The following is a 14931-nucleotide window of genomic DNA, read 5'->3' on the forward strand; positions in this document are numbered from 1 at the left end:
CCTTTTGGGCACACCGACTCGTTCCGGGTGAGCATAGCTTTCTCCTAGATCCCACCTTCTTCTTCATACGTCCCTGGTTCACCTTGGCGACGCTGACTGGGCACACCGACGCGTTCCGGGTGAGCGTAGCTTTCTCCTAGATCACACCTTCTTCTTCATACGTCCCTGGTTCACCTTGGCGACGCTGAATGATGTGGGCATTACCTTTCGGGTACCCGACATTAGCCTACTTCCTATGGCCAACAGGGGGGCCACGAGGATCACCGCAGCCCATGATGGACCAATACGCCGGTTGCAGCGGTGGGAAGATGGAAGGGGATGATTCCTTGATGGACAAGACGAGGAAACATCGATTAAGGAATGGGTAGATTGGATCTTACATGTAACATAGTCGAATTCGTGCAGGACTCTCAGGACCTGGCCTCCTATATAAGGGCAAGGAGAGGGCCTGCCGGAGATCAATCATCACAACCTACACAATCCAGCATACACCAAACCCTAGAAACCATGCCACCCGGCGAGATCACTGATACGCAGTCTATCGGCTGCCCCATTGTAATCTTTTTCATCGATAATCAAGATCATACAAGCAGGAGTAAGGGTTTTACCTCATCGAGGGCCCCGAACCTGGGTAAATCTCGCCTCTCGCTTGTTTGGTATCCGATGTCTCGTGCTAACCTGCAGGATTTCATCAATCCTAAGCCCCTCATGGTGGGCATTGCCGAGGAGCCCCCTCGTCAATTGGCGTCGTCTGTGGGATCACTGCTCGTTCAATGCACATCATCGGCTGTTCCGATCGTGTCAGCTACATCGTCGCCGACATCGTCATCATCGGCTCCGTCATCTCCGATCTTGGAGGATCTGATCTGTTTTGGATCCTTCGAGTTCACCCCCCCCCCCCCACGCCTTCGCGTCGCGTTCGGCCTTTTCGGGCCTACGCAACGGGATGGACATGGCGTTCGGGAGCGTGCACCTCAGCATCAGCGCCGGTGGCATTCTACGGCTTCTTGACCCAACCCTTTCGGTCTCCGTAGGAGCAACGACTTCATTGGCTGCTACATCCTCCGCTTCATCACCATCTGTGCCCGAACTATCGGCAGCTATTTCATCGACCACTGCATCGATGGTACCGACCGCGCCGGCTCCATCGTCACCATCGGTGCCGTCATTGCGTCGGACCACATCTACAATGTATGTCGGGTCTAATGACTCTGAGTCGTCGAACCTAACGTCATACTACTGCATCGACTGTGACACCAGGCATGAGCTCGGCTTGGATGCTCCTCCCTTTGTGTGCGGCATCAAGTACTCCTCGGACGAGGAAAGGATCGGCAAACATGGCGACGTCATCCCATTGAGTTCATCAAGTGTGGTGAGATACGACAAGTTCTCCGGATGCTCCTTGGCAAGCTTTAACAGGCAAGCATTTCCTAAACTTCTGTCTCTACAGAAGTCGCTCACCTATTTTATTTTGCCTTCTCCCTCATGCTATCCTTGAGTTGCGTTCTTTTCACGTGTCCTACCCACTTGTCACCTCAAGCAGCCCATATTGCCTCCACCACCCTCCTACAGCTGTTGTTTGGTTACCGGGTCTGCCTTGCGAGTCGTAGTGCATGCTAGTGTCGTTTATATCGTGTTACCGTTATCGCTATCTTATCGGGTTATCAGTTGAGAATCATGACACATGATTTATGGATATACATGTTGAAGAGTAGAGTATCATGGTTACTTTAATTGTTAATAGTTGTTAGCGAAGGCATTGGTGGGTCAGTTGCTCGTTTTATGACGGCTCACTTGTGTTTCTTTAAAAACTAGGACCCCGAGTTCTTGTTATCTGTTCCGAGGCTGAGCGCTCTAACCACACGTGGGTATGTTTATTGGGTCTCCCTCGACCACTGCCGGAATCTTCAGCTTTGTCCAGTGGCTACAATTAGTTTCGTAATGTTTTACCATTTGCTATTGCATGCATGCCAGCCTGTTACTTCATTATATTTGGGAAGCCCCTGAGTGCCTTGTATCCCTTGTTTCTGGTATGCAAGCATAGGATGCGGTACGTTCGTTCATCGATGCTGAAGCGGGTCATTCGCCCCAGTGTGTGTTCTGACCCTCGGAAGACGTAGGCGCAAATAGGTAAGTCCGTTTCGGAGATTCGGCCGGACTTCGACGTGGGTCAACTTAGTTAGGTGGCTTCCTGGACATTGTTGTAGTGAAGGAGAGTGCGAGTCGCGATATCCACCTGTCGTAAGTGGGTCAAGCGTGCGTGTGGGCACATTTCGGCACTCCTGCAGGGTTACAATCTTATCGATAAACCATGTCCGCGGTTATGGACGACTTGGAGCTGTATGACTCGACCATAGACAACTTACACCTGTTGTTTCAATACTAATAACTTGCATAGTAAGCTAGAACAACTTAAATAATAAATGGTTAAAACTTGTCAACCGTGTGAGTGCCTTTGTAAGTACTTCCTTGCGAGGGGAGAACGCATAGGCTGTGTTATGTTTGTAGAGTATAACTGTTAGTTATGCGCTCTCTCACCTTCTCTGATAGACGAATGTTGTAGAGTGTCTATACAGGTTTTTAGTGCTTGTGCGCTGCCTCTTAACCCCACCATATTGCATATGACGTCCTCTTGCGTCCTCTAAGTCCCCTGCGTGCCTCAAGTACAAATGACGACTGGTTGACGAATGCTTATACGTCTTGAAGTCTTGTTAAGTACGAACCCGTACTTATTGCTGCTTTGGGACATAACCGGGCAGGTATGAAGACATGTTTGATGAAGACGACGTTAGCAAGGTTACCCTTCCGGCTTGGCCTGGGCAGGGTTATGGATGCCACTTGGTTATCTTCAGGACTCTTAGTCTAATTTGTATCTTATCCGTACTCGGATGTATTTGATCTTCTGTATGATTTGAATCTTATGTTGTATATTTGTATCTTGACTCGTTGGAGTCGTTATTGTAATATATTGGTTTCTTGTGGTCTCTATTGTAATCCTGTTATAATGTTACCGCTCGTATTAATTCCTCCAGCATCACGTGTGTGATCCGTCGCGCACATCGTGTCGGAGGGCGTCTCAGAATCGATATCGTGCGGATTTTGGCGGATTCGCTGGGATCCTCATGGTACCGGTTTTGGGGCGTCACAGTGGTGTTGCTCCACCATGTCGTCCATGCTTGGCGAGCCATACTCGGTGTAGAGCTCCTCGATGTCGGTCATGTCGATGATGCTTGCGGAGCCATAGTCGGTGTCGAGCTCCACATTGGTCTCCATATCTGTGGTGTGATACGCGTAGATGCACACGTCCGCTGGGAACCCCAAGTGGAAGGTATGATGCGTATAGAAGCAAGTTTCCCTCAGTATGAAACCAAGGTTTAATCGAACCAGTAGGAGCCAAGAAGCACGTTGAAGGTTGATGGTCGTGAAATGTGATGCGGCGCAACACCAGGGATTCCGGCGCCAACGTGGAATCTGCACAACAAAACCAAAGTACTTTGCCCCAACGAAACAGTGAGGTTGTCAATCTCACCGGCTTGCTGTAACAAAGGATTAAACGTATCGAGTGGAAGATGATTGTTTGCAAGAAAATAGTAAAACACAATTGCAGTAGATTGTATGCTATGTAAAGAATAGGACCGGGGTCCACAGTTCACTAGAGGTGTCTCTCCCATAAGATAAAAGCATGTTGGGTGAACAAATTACAGTCGGGCAATTGACAAAATAGAGAAGGGCATAACAATGCATGTACATGATATGATAAATATAGTGAGATTTAATCCGGGCATTACGACAAAGTACATAGACCTCCATCCAACTGCATCTATGCCTAAAAAGTCCACCTTCAGGTTATCATCCGAACCCCATTCAGTATTAAGTTGCTAAGCAACAGACAATTGCATTAAGTATGGTGCGTAATGTAATCGACAACTACATCCTTAGACATAGAATCAATGTTTTATCCCTAGTGGCAACATCACAACCTTAGAACTTTCTGTCACTGTCCCAGGTGTCAATGAAGGCATGAACCCACTATCGAGCATAAATACTCCCTCTTGGAGTTAAGAGTACAAACTTGGCCAGAGCCTCTACTAATAACGGAGAGCATGCAAGATCATAAACAACACATAAACAATAGATTGATAATCACCATAACATAGTATTCTCTATCCATCGGATCCCGACAAACACAACATATAGAATTACATATAGATGATCTTGATCATGTTAGGCAGCTCACAAGATCCAACAATGAAGCACAACAAGGAGAAGACGACCATCTAGCTACTGCTATGGACCCATGGTCCAGGGGTGAACTACTCACTCATCACTCCGGAGGCGATCATGGCGATGAAGAGTCCTCCGGGAGATGAATCCCCTCTCCGGCAGGGTGCCGGAGGCGATCTCCTGAATCCCCCGAGATGGGATTCGCGGCGGCGGCGTCTCTGGAAGGTTTTCCGTATCGTGGCTCTCGGTACTGGGGTTTTCGCGACGGAGGCTTTAAGTAGGCGGAAGGGTAGGTCAGGGGGGCTGACGAGGGGCCCACACCATAGGGCGGCGCGGGCCCCCCTCTAGCCGCGCGGCCCTATGGTGGCGGCGCCTCGTCGCCCCACTTCGTTATCTCTTCGGTCTTCTGGAAGCTCCGTGCAAAAATAGGACCCTGGGCGAAGATTTCGTCCAATTCCGAGAATATTTCCTTACTAGGATTTCTGAAACCAAAAACAGCAGAAACAAAGAATCGGCTCTTCGGCATCTTGTTAATAGGTTAGTTCCAGAAAATGCATAAATATGACATATAATGTGCATAAAACATGTAGGTATCATCAATAAAGTAGCATGGAACATAAGAAATTATCGATACGTTGGAGACGTATCAGCATCCCCAAGCTTAGTTCTCGTCGTCCCGAAGCGAGTAAAACGATAACAAAGATAATTTCTGAAGTGACATGCCATCATAATCTTGATCATACTATTTGTAAACATATGTAATGAATGCAGCGATCAAAACAAAGGTAATGACATGAGTAAACAAGTGAATCATATAGCAAAGACTTTTCATGAATAGTACTTCAAGACAAGCATCAATAAGTCTCGCATAAGAGTTAACTCATAAAGCAATAAATCAAAGTAAAGGTATTGAAGCAACACAAAGGAAGATTAAGTTTCAGCGGTTGCTTTCAACTTATAACATGTATATCTCATGGATATTGTCAACATAAAGTAATATAACAAGTGCAATATGCAAGTATGTAGGAATCAATGCACAGTTCACACAAGTGTTTGCTTCTTAAGGTGGAGGGAGATAGGTAAACTGACTCAACAATAAAAGTAAAAGAAAGGTCCTTCAAAGAGGAAAGCATCGATTGCTGTATTTGTGCTAGAGCTTTTATTTTGAAAACATGAAACAATTTTGTCAACGGTAGTAATAAAGCATATGAGTTATGTAAATTATATCTTACAAGTTGCAAGCCTCATGCATAGTATACTAATAGTGTCCGCACCTCGTCCTACTTAGCTTGGACTACCGGATCTTTGCATGCCATGTTTCAACCAAGTGTCACAAAGGGGTACCTCCATGCCGCCTGTACAAAGGTCTAAGGAGAATGCTCGCATTTTGGATTTCTCGCTTTTGATTATTCTCAACTTAGACATCCATACCGGGACAACATGGACAACAGATAATGGACTCCTCTTAAATGCATAAGCATGTAGCAATGACTATTATTCTCATATGAGATTGAGGATATATGTCCAAAACTGAAACTTCAACCATGGTTCATGGCTTTAGTTAGCGGCCCAATGTTCTTCTCTAACAATTTTGCATGCTCCAACCACTAAAATGATAGATCCTTCAGACAAGACGGACATGCATAGCAACTCACATGATATTCAACAATAGTTGATGGCGTTCCCCAGAAGCATGGTTATCGCACAACAAGCAACTTAATAAAAGATAAAGTGCATAAGTACATAAGTACATATTCAATACTACGATAGTTTTTAAGGCTATTTTGTCCCATGAGCTATATATTGCAAAGGTGAATGATGGAATTTTAAAGGTAGCACTCAAGCAATTTACTTTGGAATGGCGGAGAAATACCATGTAGTAGGTAGGTATGGTGGACACAGATGGCATAGTAGTTGGCTCAAGGATTTTGGATGCATGAGAAGTATTCCCTCTCGATACAAGGTTTAGGATAGCAAGGTTATTTGAAGCAAACTCAAGGATGAACAGGTGCAGCAAAACTCACATAAAAGACATATTGTAAACATTATAAGACTCTACACCGTCTTCCTTGTTGTTCAAAACTCAATACTAGACATTATCTAGACCTTAGAGAGACCAAATATGCAAATCAAATTTTAGCAAGCTCTATGTATTTCTTCATTAATGGGTGCAAAGCATATGATGCAAGAGCTTAAACATGAGCACAACAATTGCCAAGTATCACATTATCTAAGACATTTTAGAATTACTACATGTAGCATTTTCCAATTCCAACCATATAACAATTTAACGAAGAAGAAACTTCGCCTTGAACATTATGAGTAAAGCCTAAGGACATATTTGTCCATATGCAACAGCGGAGCGTGTCTCTCTCCCACAAAGTGAATGCTAGGATCCATTTTATTCAAACAAAAACAAAAACAAAAACAAACCGACGCTCCAAGTAAAGAACGCAAGATGTGATTGAATAAAAATATAGTTTCAGGGGAGGAACCTGATGATGTTGTCGATGAAGAAGGGGATGCCTTGGGCATCCCCAAGCTTAGACGCTTGAGTCTTCTTAAAATATGCAGGGGTGAACCACGGGGGCATCCCCAAGATTAGAGCTTTCACTCCTCTTGATCATAGTATATCATTCTCCTCTCTTGACCCTTGAAAACTTCCTTCACACCAAACTTCAAGCAAACTCATTAGAGGGTTAGTGCACAATTAATAATTCACACATTCAGAGGTGACACAAACATTATTTTCACTTCTGGACATTGCATAAAGCTACTGGACATTAATGGATCAAAGAAATGAATCCAACATAGCAAAAGAGGCAATGCGAAATAAAAGGCAGAATCTGTCAAAAACAGAACAGTCCGTAAAGACGAATTTAAAGCTGGCACCAGACTTGCTCAAATGGAAAAACTCAAAACTAATGAAAGTTGCGTACATATCTGAGGATCACCCTCGTAAATTGGCAGATTTTTTCGAATTTTCTACAGAGGCCTGTGCCCAGATTCGTGACAGACAGCAATGCTGTTTCTGCGCAGCGATCCCAAATATAACATCAACTTTGACATAGAAACTTTACTTGGCACAAAAACATAATAAGGAGAGGTTGCTACAATAGTAAACAACTTCCAAGACTCAAATATAAAACAAAGTACTGTAGTAAAAAACACATGGGTTATCTCCCAAGAAGTTCTTTCTTTATAGCCATTAAGATGGGCTCAGCAGTTTTAATGATGCACTCGCAAGAAATAGTATTTGAAGCAAAAGAGAGCATCAAGAGGCAAATTCAAAACACATTTAAGCCTAACATGCTTCCTATGAAAAGGAATCTTGTAAATAAACAAGTTCAAGAAGCATAATGCAACAAGCATAGAAAGATAAAACAAGTGTAGCTTAAAAAAATTCAGCACATAGAGAGGTATTTTAGTAACATGAAAATTTCTACAACCATATTTTCCTCTCTCATAATAACTTTCAGTAGCATCATGAGAAAACTCAACAATATAACTATCACATAAAGCATTCTTATCATGAGTCTCATGCATAAAATAATTACTACTCCCAACATAAGCATAATCAATTTTATTAGTTGTAGTGGGAGCAAATTCAACAAAGTAGCTATCATTATTATTCTCATCATCAAATATAAGAGGCAAAGTATCATCAAAGTAAATTTTCTCCTCAATGCTTGGGGGACTAAAAATATCATGCTCATCAAAGCCAGCTTCCCCAAGCTTAGAATTTTCCATAGCATTAGCAACAATAGTGTTCAAAGCATTCATATTAATATGTTTCATGGGTTTTTTAATTTTCGCATCAAACCATCCATGTCTTAAATCAGGAAATAGAATAAAAAGGTCATTGTTGTCCATTATGCCTAACTAGTGTAAATAAAAACAAGTACAGGACTAGACATGATAACAAAATAAATTAAATGCAAGTAACTATTTTTTTTTGTGTTTTTGATATAGAGAGCAAGACAGTAAATAAAGTAAAACTAGCAACTAATTTTTTTGTGTTTTGTTTAGGTGCAGCAAACAAAGTAGTAAATAAAATAAAGCAAGACAAAAACAAAGTAAAGAGATTGAGAAGTGGAGACTCCCCTTGCAGCGTGTCTTGATCTTCCCGGCAACGGCGCCAGAAATTTAGCTTGATACGCGTAGATGCACACGTCCGTTGGGAACCCCAAGTGGAAGGTATGATGCGTATAGAAGCAAGTTTCCCTCAGTATGAAACCAAGGTTTAATCGAACCAGTAGGAGCCAAGAAGCACGTTGAAGGTTGATGGTCGCGAAATGTGATGCGGCGCAACACCAGGGATTCCGGCGCCAACGTGGAATCTGCACAACAAAACCAAAGTACTTTGCCCCAACGAAACAGTGAGGTTGTCAATCTCACCGGCTTGCTGTAACAAAGGATTAAACGTATCGAGTGGAAGATGATTGTTTGCAAGAAAATAGTAAAACACAATTGCAGTAGATTGTATGCTATGTAAAGAATAGGACCGGGGTCCACAGTTCACTAGAGGTGTCTCTCCCATAAGATAAAAGCATGTTGGGTGAACAAATTACAGTCGGGCAATTGACAAAATAGAGAAGGGCATAACAATGCATGTACATGATATGATAAATATAGTGAGATTTAATCCGGGCATTACGACAAAGTACATAGACCTCCATCCAACTGCATCTATGCCTAAAAAGTCCACCTTCAGGTTATCATCCGAACCCCATTCAGTATTAAGTTGCTAAGCAACAGACAATTGCATTAAGTATGGTGCGTAATGTAATCGACAACTACATCCTTAGACATAGAATCAATGTTTTATCCCTAGTGGCAACAGCACATCACAACCTTAGAACTTTCTCACATCGTCCTGTGTCAATGAAGGCATGAACCCACTATCGAGCATAAATACTCCCTCTTGGAGTTAAGAGTACAAACTTGGCCAGAGCCTCTACTAATAACGGAGAGCATGCAAGATCATAAACAACACATAAACAATAGATTGATAATCACCATAACATAGTATTCTCTATCCATCGGATCCCGACAAACACAACATATAGAATTACATATAGATGATCTTGATCATGTTAGGCAGCTCACAAGATCCAACAATGAAGCACAACAAGGAGAAGACGACCATCTAGCTACGCTATGGACCCATGGTCCAGGGGTGAACTACTCACTCATCACTCCGGAGGCGATCATGGCGATGAAGAGTCCTCCGGAGATGAATCCCCTCTCCGGCAGGTGCCGAGGCGATCTCCCGAATCCCCGAGATGGGATTCGCGGCGGCGGCGTCTCTCCGGGAAGGTTTTCCGTATCGTGGCTCTCGATCGGGGTTTTCGCGACGGAGGCTTTAAGTAGGCGGAAGGGTAGGTCGGGGCTGACGAGGGGCCCACACCATAGGCGGCGCGGGCCCCCTCTAGCCGCGCGGCCCCTATGGTGGCGGCGCCGCGTCGCCCCACTTCGTTATCTCTTCGGTCTTACGGAAGCTCCGTGCAAAAATAGGACCCTGGGCGAAGATTTCGTCCAATTCCGAGAATATTTCCTTACTAGGATTTACGAAACCAAAAACAGCAGTAAAACAAAGAATCGGCTCTTCGGCATCTTGTTAATAGGTTAGTTCCGGAAAATGCATAAATATGACATATAATGTGCATAAAACATGTAGGTATCATCAATAAAGTAGCATGGAACATAAGAAATTATCGATACGTTGGAGACGTATCAGCATCCCCAAGCTTAGTTACGCTCGTCGAGCGAGTAAAACGATAACAAAGATAATTTCTGAAGTGACATGCCATCATAATCTTGATCATACTATTTGTAAACATATGTAATGAATGCAGCGATCAAAACAAAGGTAATGACATGAGTAAACAAGTGAATCATATAGCAAAGACTTTTCATGAATAGTACTTCAAGACAAGCATCAATAAGTCTCGCATAAGAGTTAACTCATAAAGCAATAAATCAAAGTAAAGGTATTGAAGCAACACAAAGGAAGATTAAGTTTCAGCGGTTGCTTTCAACTTATAACATGTATATCTCATGGATATTGTCAACATAAAGTAATATAACAAGTGCAATATGCAAGTATGTAGGAATCAATGCACAGTTCACACAAGTGTTTGCTTCTTAAGGTGGAGGGAGATAGGTAAACTGACTCAACAATAAAAGTAAAAGAAAGGTCCTTCAAAGAGGAAAGCATCGATTGCTGTATTTGTGCTAGAGCTTTTATTTTGAAAACATGAAACAATTTTGTCAACGGTAGTAATAAAGCATATGAGTTATGTAAATTATATCTTACAAGTTGCAAGCCTCATGCATAGTATACTAATAGTGTCCGCACCTCGTCCTACTTAGCTTGGACTACCGGATCTTTGCATGCCATGTTTCAACCAAGTGTCACAAAGGGGTACCTCCATGCCGCCTGTACAAAGGTCTAAGGCGAATGCTCGCATTTTGGATTTCTCGCTTTTGATTATTCTCAACTTAGACATCCATACCGGGACAACATGGACAACAGATAATGGACTCCTCTTAAATGCATAAGCATGTAGCAATGACTATTATTCTCATATGAGATTGAGGATATATGTCCAAAACTGAAACTTCAACCATGGTTCATGGCTTTAGTTAGCGGCCCAGTGTTCTTCTCTAACAATTTTGCATGCTCCAACCACTAAAATGATAGATCCTTCAGACAAGACGGACATGCATAGCAACTCACATGATATTCAACAATAGTTGATGGCGTTCCCCAGAAGCATGGTTATCGCACAACAAGCAACTTAATAAAAGATAAAGTGCATAAGTACATATTCAATACTACGATAGTTTTTAAGGCTATTTTGTCCCATGAGCTATATATTGCAAAGGTGAATGATGGAATAGTAAAGGTAGCACTCAAGCAATTTACTTTGGAATGGCGGAGAAATACCATGTAGTAGGTAGGTATGGTGGACACAGATGGCATAGTAGTTGGCTCAAGGATTTTGGATGCATGAGAAGTATTCCCTCTCGATACAAGGTTTAGGCTAGCAAGGTTATTTGAAGCAAACTCAAGGATGAACAGGTGCAGCAAAACTCACATAAAAGACATATTGTAAACATTATAAGACTCTACACCGTCTTCCTTGTTGTTCAAAACTCAATACTAGATATTATCTAGACCTTAGAGAGACCAAATATGCAAATCAAATTTTAGCAAGCTCTATGTATTTCTTCATTAATGGGTGCAAAGCATATGATGCAAGAGCTTAAACATGAGCACAACAATTGCCAAGTATCACATTATTCAAGACATTTTAGAATTACTACATGTAGCATTTTCCAATTCCAACCATATAACAATTTAACGAAGAAGAAACTTCGCCTTGAACATTATGAGTAAGCCTAAGGACATATTTGTCCATATGCAACAGCGGAGCGTGTCTCTCTCCCACAAAGTGAATGCTAGGATCCATTTTATTCAAACAAAAACAAAAACAAAAACAAACCGACGCTCCAAGTAAAGAACACAAGATGTGATTGAATAAAAATATAGTTTCAGGGGAGGAACCTGATGATGTTGTCGATGAAGAAGGGGATGCCTTGGGCATCCCCAAGCTTAGACGCTTGAGTCTTCTTAAAATATGCAGGGGTGAACCACGGGGGCATCCCCAAGCTTAGAGCTTTCACTCCTCTTGATCATAGTATACCATTCTCCTCTCTTGACCCTTGAAAACTTCCTTCACACCAAACTTCAAGCAAACTCATTAGAGGGTTAGTGCACAATTAATAATTCACACATTCAGAGGTGACACAAACATTATTTTCACTTCTGGACATTGCATAAAGCTACTGGACATTAATGGATCAAAGAAATGAATCCAACATAGCAAAAGAGGCAATGCGAAATAAAAGGCAGAATCTGTCAAAAACAGAACAGTCCGTAAAGACGAATTTAAAGCTGGCACCAGACTTGCTCAAATGGAAAAACTCAAAACTAATGAAAGTTGCGAACATATCTGAGGATCACGCTCGTAAATTGGCAGATTTTTTAGAATTTTCTACAGAGGCCTGTGCCCAGATTCGTGACAGACAGCAATGCTGTTTCTGCGCAGCGATCCCAAATATAACATCAACTTTGACATAGAAACTTTACTTGGCACAAAAACATGATAAGGAGAGGTTTCTACAATAGTAAACAACTTCCAAGACTCAAATATAAAACAAAGTACTGTAGTAAAAAAACATATGGGTTATCTCCCAAGAAGTTCTTTCTTTATAGCCATTAAGATGGGCTCAGCAGTTTTAATGATGCACTCGCAAGAAATAGTATTTGAAGCAAAAGAGAGCATCAAGAGGCAAATTCAAAACACATTTAAGCCTAACATGCTTCCTATGAAAAGGAATCTTGTAAATAAACAAGTTCAAGAAGCATAATGCAACAAGCATAGAAAGATAAAACAAGTGTAGCTTAAAAAAAATCAGCACATAGAGAGGTATTTTAGTAACATGAAAATTTCTACAACCATATTTTCCTCTCTCATAATAAATTTCAGTAGCATCATGAGCAAACTCAACAATATAACTATCACATAAAGCATTCTTATCATGAGTCTCATGCATAAAATAATTACTACTCCCAACATAAGCATAATCAATTTTATTAGTTGTAGTGGGAGCAAATTCAACAAAGTAGCTATCATTATTATTCTCATCCTCAAATATAAGAGGCAAAGTATCATCAAAGTAAATTTTCTCCTCAATGCTTGGGGGACTAAAAATATCATGCTCATCAAAGCCAGCTTCCCCAAGCTTAGAATATTCCATAGCATTAGCAACAATAGTGTTCAAAGCATTCATATTAATATGTTTCATGGGTTTTTTAATTTTCGCATCAAACCATCCATGTCTTAAATCAGGAAATAGAATAAAAAGGTCATTGTTGTCCATTATGCCTAACTAGTGTAAATAAAAACAAGTACAGGACTAGACATGATAACAAAATAAATTAAATGCAAGTAACTAATTTTTTTTGTGTTTTTGATATAGAGAGCAAGACAGTAAATAAAGTAAAACTAGCAACTAATTTTTTTGTGTTTTGTTTAGGTGCAGCAAACAAAGTAGTAAATAAAATAAAGCAAGACAAAAACAAAGTAAAGAGATTGAGAAGTGGAGACTCCCCTTGCAGCGTGTCTTGATCTTCCCGGCAACGGCGCCAGAAATTTAGCTTGATACGCGTAGATGCACACGTCCGTTGGGAACCCCAAGTGGAAGGTATGATGCGTATAGAAGCAAGTTTCCCTCAGTATGAAACCAAGGTTTAATCGAACCAGTAGGAGCCAAGAAGCACGTTGAAGGTTGATGGTCGCGAAATGTGATGCGGCGCAACACCAGGGATTCCGGCGCCAACGTGGAATCTGCACAACAAAACCAAAGTACTTTGCCCCAACGAAACAGTGAGGTTGTCAATCTCACCGGCTTGCTGTAACAAAGGATTAAACGTATCGAGTGGAAGATGATTGTTTGCAAGAAAATAGTAAAACACAATTGCAGTAGATTGTATGCTATGTAAAGAATAGGACCGGGGTCCACAGTTCACTAGAGGTGTCTCTCCCATAAGATAAAAGCATGTTGGGTGAACAAATTACAGTCGGGCAATTGACAAAATAGAGAAGGGCATAACAATGCATGTACATGATATGATAAATATAGTGAGATTTAATCCGGATATTACGACAAAGTACATAGACCGCCATCCAACTGCATCTATGCCTAAAAAGTCCACCTTCAGGTTATCATCCGAACCCCATTCAGTATTAAGTTGCTAAGCAACAGACAATTGCATTAAGTATGGTGCGTAATGTAATCGACAACTACATCCTTAGACATAGAATCAATGTTTTATCCCTAGTGGCAACAGCACATCACAACCTTAGAACTTTCTGTCACTATCCCAGGTGTCAATGAAGGCATGAACCCACTATCGAGCATAAATACTCCCTCTTGGAGTTAAGAGTACAAACTTGGCCAGAGCCTCTACTAATAACGGAGAGCATGCAAGATCATAAACAACACATAAACAATAGATTGATAATCACCATAACATAGTATTCTCTATCCATCGGATCCCGACAAACACAACATATAGAATTACATATAGATGATCTTGATCATGTTAGGAAGCTCACAAGATCCAACAATGAAGCACAACAAGGAGAAGACGACCATCTAGCTACTGCTATGGACCCATGGTCCAGGGGTGAACTACTCACTCATCACTCCGGAGGCGATCATGGCGATGAAGAGTCCTCCGGGAGATGAATCCCCTCTCCGGCAGGGTGCCGGAGGCGATCTCCTGAATCCCCCGAGATGGGATTCGCGACGGCGGCGTCTCTGGAAGGTTTTCCGTATCGTGGCTCTCGGTACTGGGGTTTTCGCGATGGAGGCTTTAAGTAGGCGGAAGGGTAGGTCAGGGGGGCTGACGAGGGGCCCACACCATAGGGCGGCGCGGGCCCCCTCTGGCCGCGCGGCCCTATGGTGGCGGCGCCTCGTCGCCCCACTTCGTTATCTCTTCGGTCTTCTGGAAGCTCCGTGCAAAAATAGGACCCTGGGCGAAGATTTCGTCCAATTCCGAGAATATTTCCTTACTAGGATTTCTGAAACCAAAAACAGCAGACAAAGAATCGGCTCTTCGGCATCTTGTTA

This window comes from Lolium perenne, chromosome 5 (assembly GCF_019359855.2).
Source record: "Lolium perenne isolate Kyuss_39 chromosome 5, Kyuss_2.0, whole genome shotgun sequence".
In the NCBI taxonomy this organism is placed as follows: Eukaryota; Viridiplantae; Streptophyta; class Magnoliopsida; order Poales; family Poaceae; genus Lolium; species Lolium perenne.